The sequence below is a fragment of the Tenrec ecaudatus genome, chromosome 15 (assembly GCF_050624435.1).
Source record: "Tenrec ecaudatus isolate mTenEca1 chromosome 15, mTenEca1.hap1, whole genome shotgun sequence".
Lineage (NCBI taxonomy): Eukaryota > Metazoa > Chordata > Mammalia > Afrosoricida > Tenrecidae > Tenrec > Tenrec ecaudatus.
The window spans coordinates 90,222,538-90,235,436 of record NC_134544.1 but is presented as its reverse complement, the minus strand read 5'-3'; positions in this window follow the sequence as shown (position 1 = coordinate 90,235,436).

The following is a 12,899-nucleotide window of genomic DNA, read 5'->3' as shown; positions in this document are numbered from 1 at the left end:
ACACAGATATCAGGAGTAGACACAGGAGTGTTATTTTTAAATTAGAGAAAGATTCCCTGGGAAAACCGAGATTTAGAAGAACCCACATATGACCACAGGAAATCAACTGTGAAACTCCTGCTGCACCTGCTCCTGGATCTGAATCCTGTGCTCTGTGGGTCCTGAGCGCCCCCTGGAGACCAGTCTCCTCCCTGCAGGGGAGGTTTGTGTCTGGGCCCTAACTGACCTCCCCTCATTGTGTCTCTTGCATGGTAATAAATGGCCGTGTCCTCGTGTTGCATGCTGTCCATTTGAAGATAGAGTGTTGTGGTAGTCACCTAATCTGGTGTCAATTTAAGGATTAAGAGTGTAGGAGTGGAGCCTAGGCTGTCAATCTGGAGATAGGCAATGAGACTTCTGTGGGCATGGCCTTCTCCTGAGAATTATGGGAAATCTGGTACTTTCTCCTTGGAGGCGGGAGACTCTCTCTCTCTCTCTCTCTGGTTAGGGAAGAAAAAAGGCTTCCAAAGAGAAGAAATTAAAATTCTTCTATCCATAAAAATTATTATCTTATGCATAAATGATTCTAAATATATCATAAATACTATAGCTTATAAAAAGAGAACTGTTGTAGCCTACATTTCAGCACACAATATTAACTTGGTACTTAAATCCCTGCGTATCAACTGCTAATCACCACCTCCCAAACCATTAACCCTTATACATTAATGTGCTGAGTATCCTGACAACATACTTATAACTAGCTGAAAAGCCACTCATCCTCCAGAACTTCCACTAACACTCTGAGCATCGTCTGATGCCGACAACAAAGTTAACATGTGCTTAACAGATCCAATGACCATACACACTAAATCTACCTTAATGCATTTATTCCAATTCTTTGAATCAGAGTCAAAGCCTGGACTATAGTCAATATACTTAATCCTAAATTTACGACCCTAAATCTCAAATTCAGAAACTACCCCCCAAAAATCTAATCCTTAAACAGTAACTCTACATAATTATACCTTAACATATACGCTCCTAATCATCTCAAAACATAATCTCTTAGGCAGAAACCTTCTAAACATAATGACCTTTGATCTGTCCACCAACACCTGAATCTTAAATCATCCCAATGAATTCCTAATTCTATCCCTTGATTCTGGTTCTTGAACCAGGAACATTGATTAATCTCAGGACCTAGATTCCGATCTGCCTCTAGCACACTAAAACCCTGAGCTAAGCACCAAACCTAACAAAGCGAAAAAACTCATGCTGCAAATCATGTGTGTGGATCTGTCTCCTCTCCCAGAATTTACCTAAATGTAAGGGACTGTGATAGGCAGACTTGCAAAATTAGGGAACACAAACACATCCTCTGTTTTCAGTTAACGTTTACAAATGGTTCATGGAATTTGGCAAAATGAAGTGATATACAAATGTTTAAATAGGACAAAAATCATTATGACCAAGTTCCATCACTGGACACTTGTGGTCTCACTGGACACTTGTGGTCCCCCACTCTGTTGTGTCCTACACTCAAGGAGCCTTTTCTGCTATTAAACAAATGCAGGGATGTGTTACCCAATAACCAAAATGGCCTAGAGCTCAACTGTAGTTACTTACTAATTTGTAGTCACAATTTCACCTGGTTTCTCCCTCAAAGATGTCGTGAAACCGTGTTTAATGAAACAAATAAATTGCTGGTTATTCTACCATTGATCCCCTGCATTCCCTCTTTCTCAGGGGCCCTCATGTCACTAGAGATGGAGGTGGTATCAAATTAAAAGTACTTATATTGGAACCATGATCTCCAGTTTTCATAACATTGGACTTTTTACTCAGACTTAAGGCTCAGAGGAAGATTTAGTACACCCCTCTAACACTAAAATATTTGAGTCTGTGACTATTTGTGTTTCCAGGAAACCAACAACTTAACCTCACAAGCCATCCTTTAAGTAGGAGCTGTAGCTTCAACCCTTAAGTGTAAAGATGCCCATCCCAGGGACACCCTCTGGGTCCAGTGTCAGGCACTCCCTCTCAGAGCACACTGGGGCTCTCTCCTCATGACGAAGTAAGTCCTCAAAGAGTTACTCATAATCACAACAGCAGATCAACCCCATGCTGACGTAATCGGTTAAATGGTGACCAGGCACCCTGGGCGTGTGGATATCGAAATATGCCCTGGAATGAAAGCGAGGCCCTGATATGGACAAATCAGCAACTAAGAAGCCCTTAGTGGAAGTTTCAGTCAGGATGTTGGCACAGGCTGAATATCTTTGAGCTCAACCCCAGGGGCTTCCTGTGGCAAAAGGCAATGTTCCTCCTTGAGCCTGTCTTATATACCTACTGGCTGAGGGTACCTGGGCTGGAATAGGTCCCCATGCCCAGGTTCCAGGTACTTTTACCTTCCAGGAAGCACAAAATATCCAAGAGAGGATGATCCACTCTTTCCTGATCTGAAATCCACATCTGCCCCAATTTCAGCACCTTGAATTATCTCCCTCCACTTTCACCTGGTTCCTGAGCAGGAGCTGGGAAATAAAGGAGGGAAGGTGAGAGACGGATTAAAGGGTAATCACCTGTAATTACTTCAGCATCATTATTAAATCAATGTAATTTATCCCCAGGTACTGTCTTTATTGGAATATCCATCCTTTGGTGAGTCCAGAAAATCAGGCATTCTCAACCTTCCTAAGGTCACGGCCCTTTAATACAGTTCCTCATGATGTGGTTACCCCCAACCATAAAATTATTTTCGTTGCTACTTCATAACTGTAATTTTACTAATGTTATGCATCAGCCGACCCCTATGAAAGGTTCATTTGACACCCACAAGGGGGTCGCGACCCACAGGTTGAGAACCGGTGGTCCAGATGAAGGCAGAATAAACCAAAGGTGCATTGGGTGAAGTTGCTGTGGGAGGTGTTCTTAGGAAACATTGGGCAGCTCTGGGAACACCTTACACACACAGACACACATGCACACAGGTGAATACATGAAAATATTAGCAAGCAAGAACCTAAATTGTACACAAGAGAATTCTAAACCCAAGTGAAAGTAAGAGACCGTGTATAATATTTAACATAAAATAAGGACTCACCCCAGACCTAGAGCTTAGCATCATGATTTGCATTATAAAATGTAATACTTAATGAGACTTTTTTCTCTTAATCTCAATTATCAGACAAGGTTTGTTCGTCAGTAAATGAACTCTTGTCAGACTTCATTCTGCATTGTTCAACCGCAACCACCCTTACATTTTACATATTCTCTCTCTCTCTTTCCTTTCATTGTGGACTGCTTAAAGTTTTTCACATTTGTAATTAATGAATACTAAGAGGGCACTATACCATCGTCACAGGGCATAATTACCAATGAAAGCAATTTAATTAACTATAAAGATTGTTTAGTTTAATGATGTCTTTTTAATTATGTGTTTCTGACTTGGAGATATTAAATGAATGGGAATAACAATGAATGGTAAGTTTTTTTATCCACCATTATCTGCAAAAATCTGCCAGGGCACACAGAAAAGAGTGTAGGGCCAACAACAGCTTGAGAGGTGCTGTCCCCTCGCTGGAGAGTACATTGACAGAGGACAGTACTGGGGACACATGGCGGGGAGTGAGCCTTGTCACCCCCACTTCCATCCACAGTGGGGTGAACCAATAAGGGAACAGAAGAGATCAGCAACGAGAGCAAAGCCAAGCCATAAAGCCCCTAAGGAGTCCCCAAAATAGACTTCAGGCTAGGAGGGGCAGTTTCTGCAACCCCTGATAACTAGTGGGGAGATAGTCATAAAGGTCAGCAGACAGAACTGGGATCAAGTATGCTTTTTTTGTTTGGGGTTTTTTATTTTGGCTAGTTTTTCCCCTTTTTAATTTAATTTTTTATTTTTCTTTTTGCTTTGTCTCAGTTTTTGTTGTTTTGCTTACCCATATAGGCATGGGAAGCAACTGAACCAAAGGTTCTGGAGGACCTTGGGGGAGGAAGGGGAGGGAGGGGGGAGTGATGATCAAACAATTCCATAGATAGGGGATGAACTAGGGAATTAAAATCAACAATGAGGAGGACTTAGAGAATCTGGGAGTGTTGGAGCAAGATCAATTTAACTGAAGGACATTACTAAGATGGAGAAAAGGGTGAGTGTGATGGTGGGACAGGAGAAAGATAAAAGGAAATAGAGAAAAATATAGGAAGCAAAGCTATGGATAGAGGTATAAACGTAGGCATGTACATATATAAATATATTAATTCATAAAATAGAGGTATTGGCCTATGTACACATATTTATATGGCCATATATTGAGGAAATGGATGGATTTTGGGCCTGTCCTCCAGTGCTCCCTCAACACAAGAGCACTTTGTTCTGACAACATGACATTTTACTGTATTGGTATTTAAGTTCAAGTTAATTGGGTACAAACGTAACAATGGTTGTGAGGGTACACTAATAGCACATTCTGTGAGACCAGTAATATTTGGATACCAGTGTCAGATACTGATAATTCAAGGAAATGTAGACCAATATTGATAATGGAGCTACATGAAAAAGTTCTTTAAGATATTGAGAACTGAGTCAGACAACATATAACATGTTGTCTGACTTCGTTTCCTATTAACTTGAACTTAAATAACAATACAGTAAAATGGTATTTATTTATAGTTGCTAGAATCTGCACCTTTAAAAGTCTTACAATTAGGCTGGAAGTGTCTCAAGGAATTTTATTTTATTTTTATTAAATACTTTTATTGGTGGCTCTTTCATCTCTTATAACAATTCATACATTCATCCATCGTTTCAAGCAGATTTGTACAGGAATGAAGAAGACTAACAATAGTATTGACCACACCTCCTAATGCTCCTGAGAAGTGAGGATGGTGACAAGTTGTCCCGTGTACTTGGAATATGTTATCAGGAGAGATCCATCCTGGGAAAATGATATCATGCTTGGTAAAGTAACAGGGCAATTGAAAAGAGGAAGAGCCTTGTGAGAAATTGAATCATTGGCTGCAGCAATGAGCTCAAACATAAAAACCACCCTGAGATAGAGCAGGACTTGGCAGTGTTTCATTCTATCTTACCTAGTTTCTCTCTGAGCTGGAACCTACTTGAGGGCAATTAACAACTACAATAACAACACACTATCACTTCCCCCAGTTTCTCCAAGACTTGCCTATTTCCATTCTTCCCCATCAGCTAAATTCTATCCTTGATCTTACTTACATGACTGGTTAGCCTAGCAGGGGGTGAGTTCGGTTTGGTCATGAAGGTGACTAAAGGCCATTGTCTTGCAGATCTCTTTTGTGAGTTTGAGTTTGGGTCCACATTTTTCTCACACTCTCTCCAGGACCTTCTAATGGGATTCCTTTTGAAGCACTTGGTAGTGGTGGCTGGGCACATCTCTCGTTCTGCTGATCAATCACTAACTTTAGGTTAGTGACCCAATAGAAAGTAGCTTGTATAACTGGAGGAAAAGGAATCTTTTGGACTCTACTTGCATGCTATTGTGGGTAGATTGCCATGGAATGACCAAACCCCTGTTTGTGTAGAGGGTATAAGTTGGGCTGCTAACTATAAGACTAGCAGTTTGGAATCACCTATCATGCCACAGGAGAACTATGGAGCATTCTATTCCAGCAAAGATTTACATTCTTGGAAACTCACCGGGCAGTTTTAACCTGTCCTGTAGTGTCACTCTGAGTTTGCATTGACTTGATTACAATGAGGATTTTTGTGTGGGGCAGGGGCAATTAATGATTTAACCATGGAAACAGAAAACCTCCCATGAAAGCAGGTGTAGTAGCTACATAATATCACTTCAACTTGGTAACTATGTCTAGGGGTGGAGGTTAGCCTATCAATCAGGTAACAACCTGATGATGCATCCTGGTGGGCATGACCTTCTCATGAGGATTCTGGGAACTTCCACTCTTTCTCCCTGGAGCTGGGCTACCCTCTCTCTCTGCTTCACCTTCCTGTTCCTGGGTCACTCAGAGAACTGAAAGGCCCACATGGAGACCCACACCAGTACTAAGATTCTTCTACCGCCATTGAATACTCAAGACTTTTCACCCACTGGCCTATGGTCTTCCTGCATCCATCATCATTGCATGTGCTGTGTGAGTCTGAAGAGGAAATTATAGACGAGTAGTATCAGACAGATGGGCTCATATTGGACTTGTAGACGATCTGGACTGTGCTGTAATGTTTTCTTGTTATCTTTTAGACATTGATATAAATCTTTCTTACACATATTTGTATGTCCCTGGATTTCTTTATCTACTCTACCCAGTCTACCACAACAGGTAGTTCCAGAGAACTCGCCCTTTAGTTGCAACATCTAGGCTACGTTTCCCAAGAATTAAGGGTAAGGAGGCTCCATCAGAACTGGGAACATAAATCTGTTTAATTCAGTAAATATTTGCTGATAAGTGACTTTGTCGATTCCTGATAAAGTCAGGTGACAGTCAAGGAATCTGACTTGAACTTTCATAAAGGAATTCCCAAGTATAACAGGCATAAAAGAAGCACAATCTTTATGGATGCAAGTTAATCGGAAAATACTTCACGTTGATCTTTCCCATAAACACATGTTCTGAGAGTCCCGACAGCCAAGAGTTACTTGCAGGAAGCAAATTTAAATTTCAGATTTCTCAACTTGGAAAAGTCTCCCCAAACACCGTCTACACACTTGACCCCTTGGACTGATAAAACCTCAAGTGAGTGGTTAATTAAATTAACAGAGTGCTTTAATCATGATAATCATCATCAAAGACCATACCTTTCATGTTTAACTGTCGCCAAAGCTTCGCGGCGATATCAAACAAGAAGATAGTACAAATTCCAACTCTTAAGGACTGGCAAGTTTAACAACCATTGTCCTACCCACTTTTCTCCATTCCCTTTTCAGTGCTCCTGCTTAAATTTTATTTTTAAATTTTGTTAAACTGACAGATAATTTACCTAGACATGCACGCTAGGTACTTTTCTTTCCCAAAAATCAGTCATACGCACTGCTTTAGGTCGCAGAATGGACCATCACCGCAAAGGTTAAGCAAGAACTCAGCCCCATTAACACCTTGACAGGATTGAATGGTTGGGTGTTTCCATTTAGTTAGGAGGATGCACATCCGGGGAATCTGATCACAGGCTTACACACTCCACATACATGGTTCAATTTCACCCCTGTCATCTATGCAAGCTCTCTGCACTGGGGACAGTACTGGTGCCCCTTGGTCATTGTTATCTGAGTCTTTGACCTCCTCCCTGGCTCCTCCCCGCGCCCACCCCAGACCCACCAGGCCCCGCCCACCCCCTCACCGGGCACCTCTGTTGGCGCCTCAGCAGAAATGGGCGGGACAAGAGCTGCCTTGAAGAAGAAGTGAAGGCAAAGACCTTACTCCTCCCTGACCCCGCCAGCTCCTCCCACTCGGGTCACGCCCAGAAAGGTCCGGAAGTGGCGGGTGTCTTATTCTGAACTGCAGCTCACCGCTAGGCTCAGGCTGCCCATGCTTTCTTGTGGTGCCAGAGAAGCGCCTGCAGCCTGACCACCCTGTTGCCGGCGCTCCCAGGTGGGAGGCGCTGGGCTCTGGGACATGCATGTGGGTGGAGGCCATTTAGGGTGACCCTGCTGCACATAGCAGTCTAGCCTGGGTGCAAGCCCACAGGAACCCCAGCCAGCACTTCTCTTGTGGAGAGGTGGGAGGGTGTCCTTGAGGCCAGTCCTATTTCCTTGCTTTGAGATTGCTTGGGGTTCATGGTGGGAGTCCCTATTGGAGAAAGCAGGATCCCGGCTGGGGTTGGGGGCTTCAGGGTTCCCAGATTCGTCGCTTTGCGGGTCTCCTAACTCCCCTCTCTTGTTTCCTTCCACACAGCGGCGCCTTCCCCCGAGACTCCTTGCACCTCCTCAGCTCAAAGGTGAGCCCTGGGGTCTTGTTCTGCTGACCTCCCTCTGGACTTGACCAGAGTCTGTTCTAGGCGCAAGATATCTTGCTGGTCCGTGACAGAAACGTCTTCCCTGGCTTTAAAATATTGATGGCCCTTTTTTACTTACTCCTTGTTTATATTTTTATCTATGTATTACTATGGTTTTAAAAATCATAACCATTTCATTTCCTTTCTATTTATTGTGTCTGTTGGGTTTAAAAATTTGTGAAGCATAGAAGGGGTGGATATCTAGAGGTGAATTTACATGCAAGGGTTTGTAAGGGTGTCTTGGTGGGGCTGGGGTGGGTGGCAGTTGGATTTGGGGAGGGAGGAGGGAACTTGGAAAGTAAAGAATGAAGGAGGGAGGTGACTAGAACTGAAAGTTACTAAAAGAAGTCTTTTAAAGGGCGATTTAATCAATGTGGGAAAATAGACAATATGAAATTGATTGTGGTAATGATTGTGCAATTCTTCTTGAGATGGCTGAACTATGGAATTGTGGGATTATGTGGGATATGTGGATTAAGTGCCCCCAAATAGATGTCCATCACAAAAGCAATCTAACTAACTGCATAGATGAATAAAAAAAACAAACCGAAACAAAGAAACCAAAAACTAGGTAATGCTAAAGTATTCGACCTCTATTTTGGGGATGAAAATGGAAGTGACCCTGAAAAAGGGTCTTTGGGTTTAGAGCGCAGTGAGGCCGAAGGACAATTTACTTGGAGCTGGTGTAGTGTGCGTCAGGCTCAGGTGTCCTTGGCCACAGCGCGCTTGTCCAGCTGTCCAGGCAGCAGCAGGCGCTCAGTCATGTGGATGTCCCAGGCCTTGGTGGTCAAGTAGTTTGGAATGTGTCAGTTGAGATTCCTGTTGGTGATGCGCCCAAAGGTAGTTGATCAATGAGTTGATGAAACCCATGACCCTGGGAGAGATGCTGGAGTCCATGTGGACCTACTTAAGTACCTTGTGCTGCGCTGGCATTTCTTGCTGTGCTTCCTCTGAGCCTTAGCTGCAGCCACTTTGCGGCCCCTCCCCGGCAGGCAGGGACTTAGCAGGGTCAGGTGGGTTGCTTGACTGGGACACTACACCTGGAAAATGTAATGCAGGTGTCCTAAGGTGAGCTCAGGGAGGACAGAAACCTCCTGTGGAGCAGGTGTGAAGATCGCTGGATCTTGATTTTCAGTAGAAATACAGACCATGAAAGCAGGACCTCAAGATCCATCTGACCTTTTGGGTTATCAGCAGGAAGTGTTGGAAAAGTTACCACAGGATAACTGGCTTGTGGTGGCCAAGTGTTCATAGTGATGTTACTTTTTAATCCTTCAATGATGGAATGATTTGATCTGATCTTCCCTGTAAGATGGGGATGGAGGGGTGAGGGGATGGGGTAGAGGAGAGAGGAGGGAGGGCAGAGGAGAGGAAGGAGAGAGGGAGAGATTGGAGCAGCCTCCACACTCCCTGATGGCCCCTAGCCTGGAACCACGGGCTGCCCCTGCCTGACAAGGTGGGTGGACCAGCCACTGAGTGGGGACTTACTTATTTTTCTAAACACTATTTAGGAGGTCAACTAGGAGGTCCTATTAGGAAAATGGTTGGAGACGCTCACATAGTGCACTTGTGCGCTGCCAGCTGGAGCTCTAGCCCACTATCAGCGCTCGCCCACCCTGCAGGTCCCTAGGCTCTCCCTCCTGTTCTCACAAACTTTTGAATAATTAGGAGTTGGATTCTGTTTTATTTTCTCAAATCTTATCATTGTTTCAAAATGCTTCCCAAAAAAATCTATTTTCACATTTCATTGTTTTACTTACGTGATTTCGGTGTGTACCTACGTGCATGTGTGTACCATACACAGGTTTTTGTAGGATCCTTTTGGATAACCACTAAGGAGGTCGACCAGTAGTCCTGTTTGGGCAAACTGTGTGCTACCTGCCATGTGTGTGTTAAGTCCTTTAGTACTGCTTCTGCCCAGTTTAGCCCTGCAGGCAGGCTGGCCAGCTCTCGCTGCTCTCTGGAAAACAGCATCACCTCCTCCTATTTTTGTCTTTTAGGAGGGTATCAGAGTTTTGTAAAGATGCTCAGCATGTTAATATGTGATGGTCACATATTATTGTCTGGGTGTTGGGGATTAGTAGTTCATCATTAGGGATTTAAGTACCGAATTATTTTTGTGTATTGAAATGTAGCCTACAACTTTTTAATATTTACAAGCTATAGTATTTATGACCTATGTGGAATCTTTTTATATGAAATCATCAATTTATGATGGATAAGGAATTTTCATTTCTTCTTTTTGGAAGTCTTTTTTTTCTTTTATTAATTCATTTTTTCTGATAACTCTAGCTAGTACAATTTTTAATATGCGTGGTGAAAATGTACATGTATGTTTATCCTAATTCTGAGGTGGGGTGAATTTTTTTCTCTTTGTCCTACATGTGACATTTGCAATTTTTTTCTATGAATGTGGGGTTTGACCTATTTCATGTTAGATTTGTAGCTGTTTTGTTTTAACATGAAAGGCTTTGACTTTGTTTAGTATGTATTCTGTGACTATTTAGATAATTGACTTTTTTTCCCCAATCAGTAGGCATATTTAAGTGTTTATTTTCTTGTGCTAAATCAATTCTGGGATGAATTAGAATTAATCATGATACATACTTATTTTAAGATATTATCTTACTCAGTTTACTATTATTAAAATAAGTTTTTTCATTCAGATCTGTTAGATCTCTCTGAGAGTTGTACCTCGGTCCTTGGCTCCACACGAGAAAGAATTCACGCCAAAGCCTGGTTCGTGATCCAAGTGAATTTTCTGAGCGTTAGAAGAAGTTTCAGGTTTTACACGGCACCCATAGGACTCCTCCTGACCATGCAACCTGGCAGAGACTGCTCTGTGTCATGCAAAGATCTTCCCCCTCTCCTCCTGGGCTCCTGCCTTTTCAAGGATTCCATGGGGAGGCGTGGTGAAAGACCCTAGTCGACCCCATTGGCTGGATTGAATTCACCTGGCTCAGGTGGGCCAATCCAGGTTTAGTGCCCACCCATGCCCTCTGGCGGGAAACCTGAGCCTCTGAGTATGTGCAGTGCGCCGTTCTTTGTTCCCGTGCTTGTCTCTCTGGGCATGCGTTAACGGACATTCCCATCGCTGCACTAACTGCCTAACAGATCCATTATCAACAATACAGTTTTCTTAAAGTATCATAATCTGACATTGGTATCCGGTTATTTCTGGTCTCATAGAAGGTGTTACTAAGTGCTCTCTCAAAACTGTTGTTATGTTAGAACCCAATAAGTTGAACTTAAGCAACAATAGATTAAAAAAGTCTTTATTCATCCTATGTGAATACTCTAGCTTCCAGAATTTTTAGTTTTCATCTATCTCTTACAGTTAGGCTGGAAGTTTCTCATGGAATTTTATTTTGATTCAATTAATTATAGACCTTCTAAGTATCCTGAAATCCAGTGAGTAACAGTCGTCAGTTCCTTGCTCTGCTGGATCCTCTGATCTTCCAGCCGAACCCTCAGTGTACAGGACTACATTATTTACAGTTTCCTTGAAAGACAAATAGCTGCTCACAATTCAGTGACTGTGTTGTCCTTAGATTAGAGCCCATGTTCGTGAAAGTACTCTGCCATATGGCATGCTGTGAGGCCCTTAGAGAATTGCCTTCAGCTCACCAGAAGAATGGATTAATGAGGGTTAGAAATTCCTCAGTGATTTTGTTGTCACCTTGTTCTAATTTTTTTAAGTGAAGAAGCCTCTTCCCATTTTTAATGAGAGAAATAATATCTTTTGTAAACATAACAACACACTAGTGTCTTTGTGTTTGTGCTCGGTGTATATGTTTGGCTTCTGAGACTGTTGTCCTGTCAGCTGTCATTGAGTTAATTCCATCTCACAGGGATACATTGCACAACTGAACAAAACACTACACTCTCCTGTGCCATCCTCACAATTTAGGATGAATGCAGGGTTTCTTTTTTTAATTAATTGATTTATTTATTTTAACTCATTTTATTAGGGGCTTGTACAGCTCTTATTACAATCCATACATCCATTGCGTTAATCACATTTGTAAGTAAGTTGCTGTCATCATTTTCAAAGCATTTTCCTTCTACTTGAGCCCTTGATATCAGCTCATTTTTTCCTCTCTCATGAAGCCTTGATAATTTATAAATGTTTATATTTTTTATGTCTTATACTGACCGATGTCTCCCTTCACCCATTTTCTGGGTCTTATCTGCCCTTGATTCCCTGTGTTTCCAGCTCTTATCTGTACCCGTGTACATGCTCTGGTCTAGCCAGATTCGTACAGTAGAATTGGGGTCATGATAATGGCGGGGAGGAAGCATTAAAGAACTAGAGAAAAGTTGTGTGTTTCATCGGTGCTGTACTGCACCCTAATGAGCTCGTCTCATCCTTGTGGCTCTTTCTGATAGGTAGGTTTATTGTGCCAACCTGGCCAATAAGAACGTAGTATTAATGTTTCAGTTTGATTGGAGGACAAAGAGATAAATGGCTAGGCAAACCCCGCCTCTCTCTCTCTCTCTCTCTCTCTCTCTCTCTCTCTCTCTCTCTCTCTCTCTCTCTCTCTCTCTCGCTTTTTTCTGATCAGATAAGCGTGCACCTGCTAATTCTCTGACCAAACTTGTGAGCTACACTAACTGTTGGACTGCTAACCCATGGATCATGTCGCCAGAGCTTGAGGTTCCTTTGACAACTGCTTTGTCATGTTGCTGGTGTACACATCACTTGAGCCCGAGCCAAGTGTTGGATCCTGTTGTCTTGCTGACTGTTGATGACCTGCCCTTGTTTGCTGCCTGTGTCCAGACTGCCTACATTGCCCTCCATAAGACTCGCCTGTCTGCTTCCTTGACCTTGAACCCAGTAGCCCTTAGGAGTTGAAGGACTTCCAGTATATTAAATGTTTCACAGTGAGTTGAACTGAGCATTCTGTATAGCTGTGTAGATTAATTAGCTGCTATA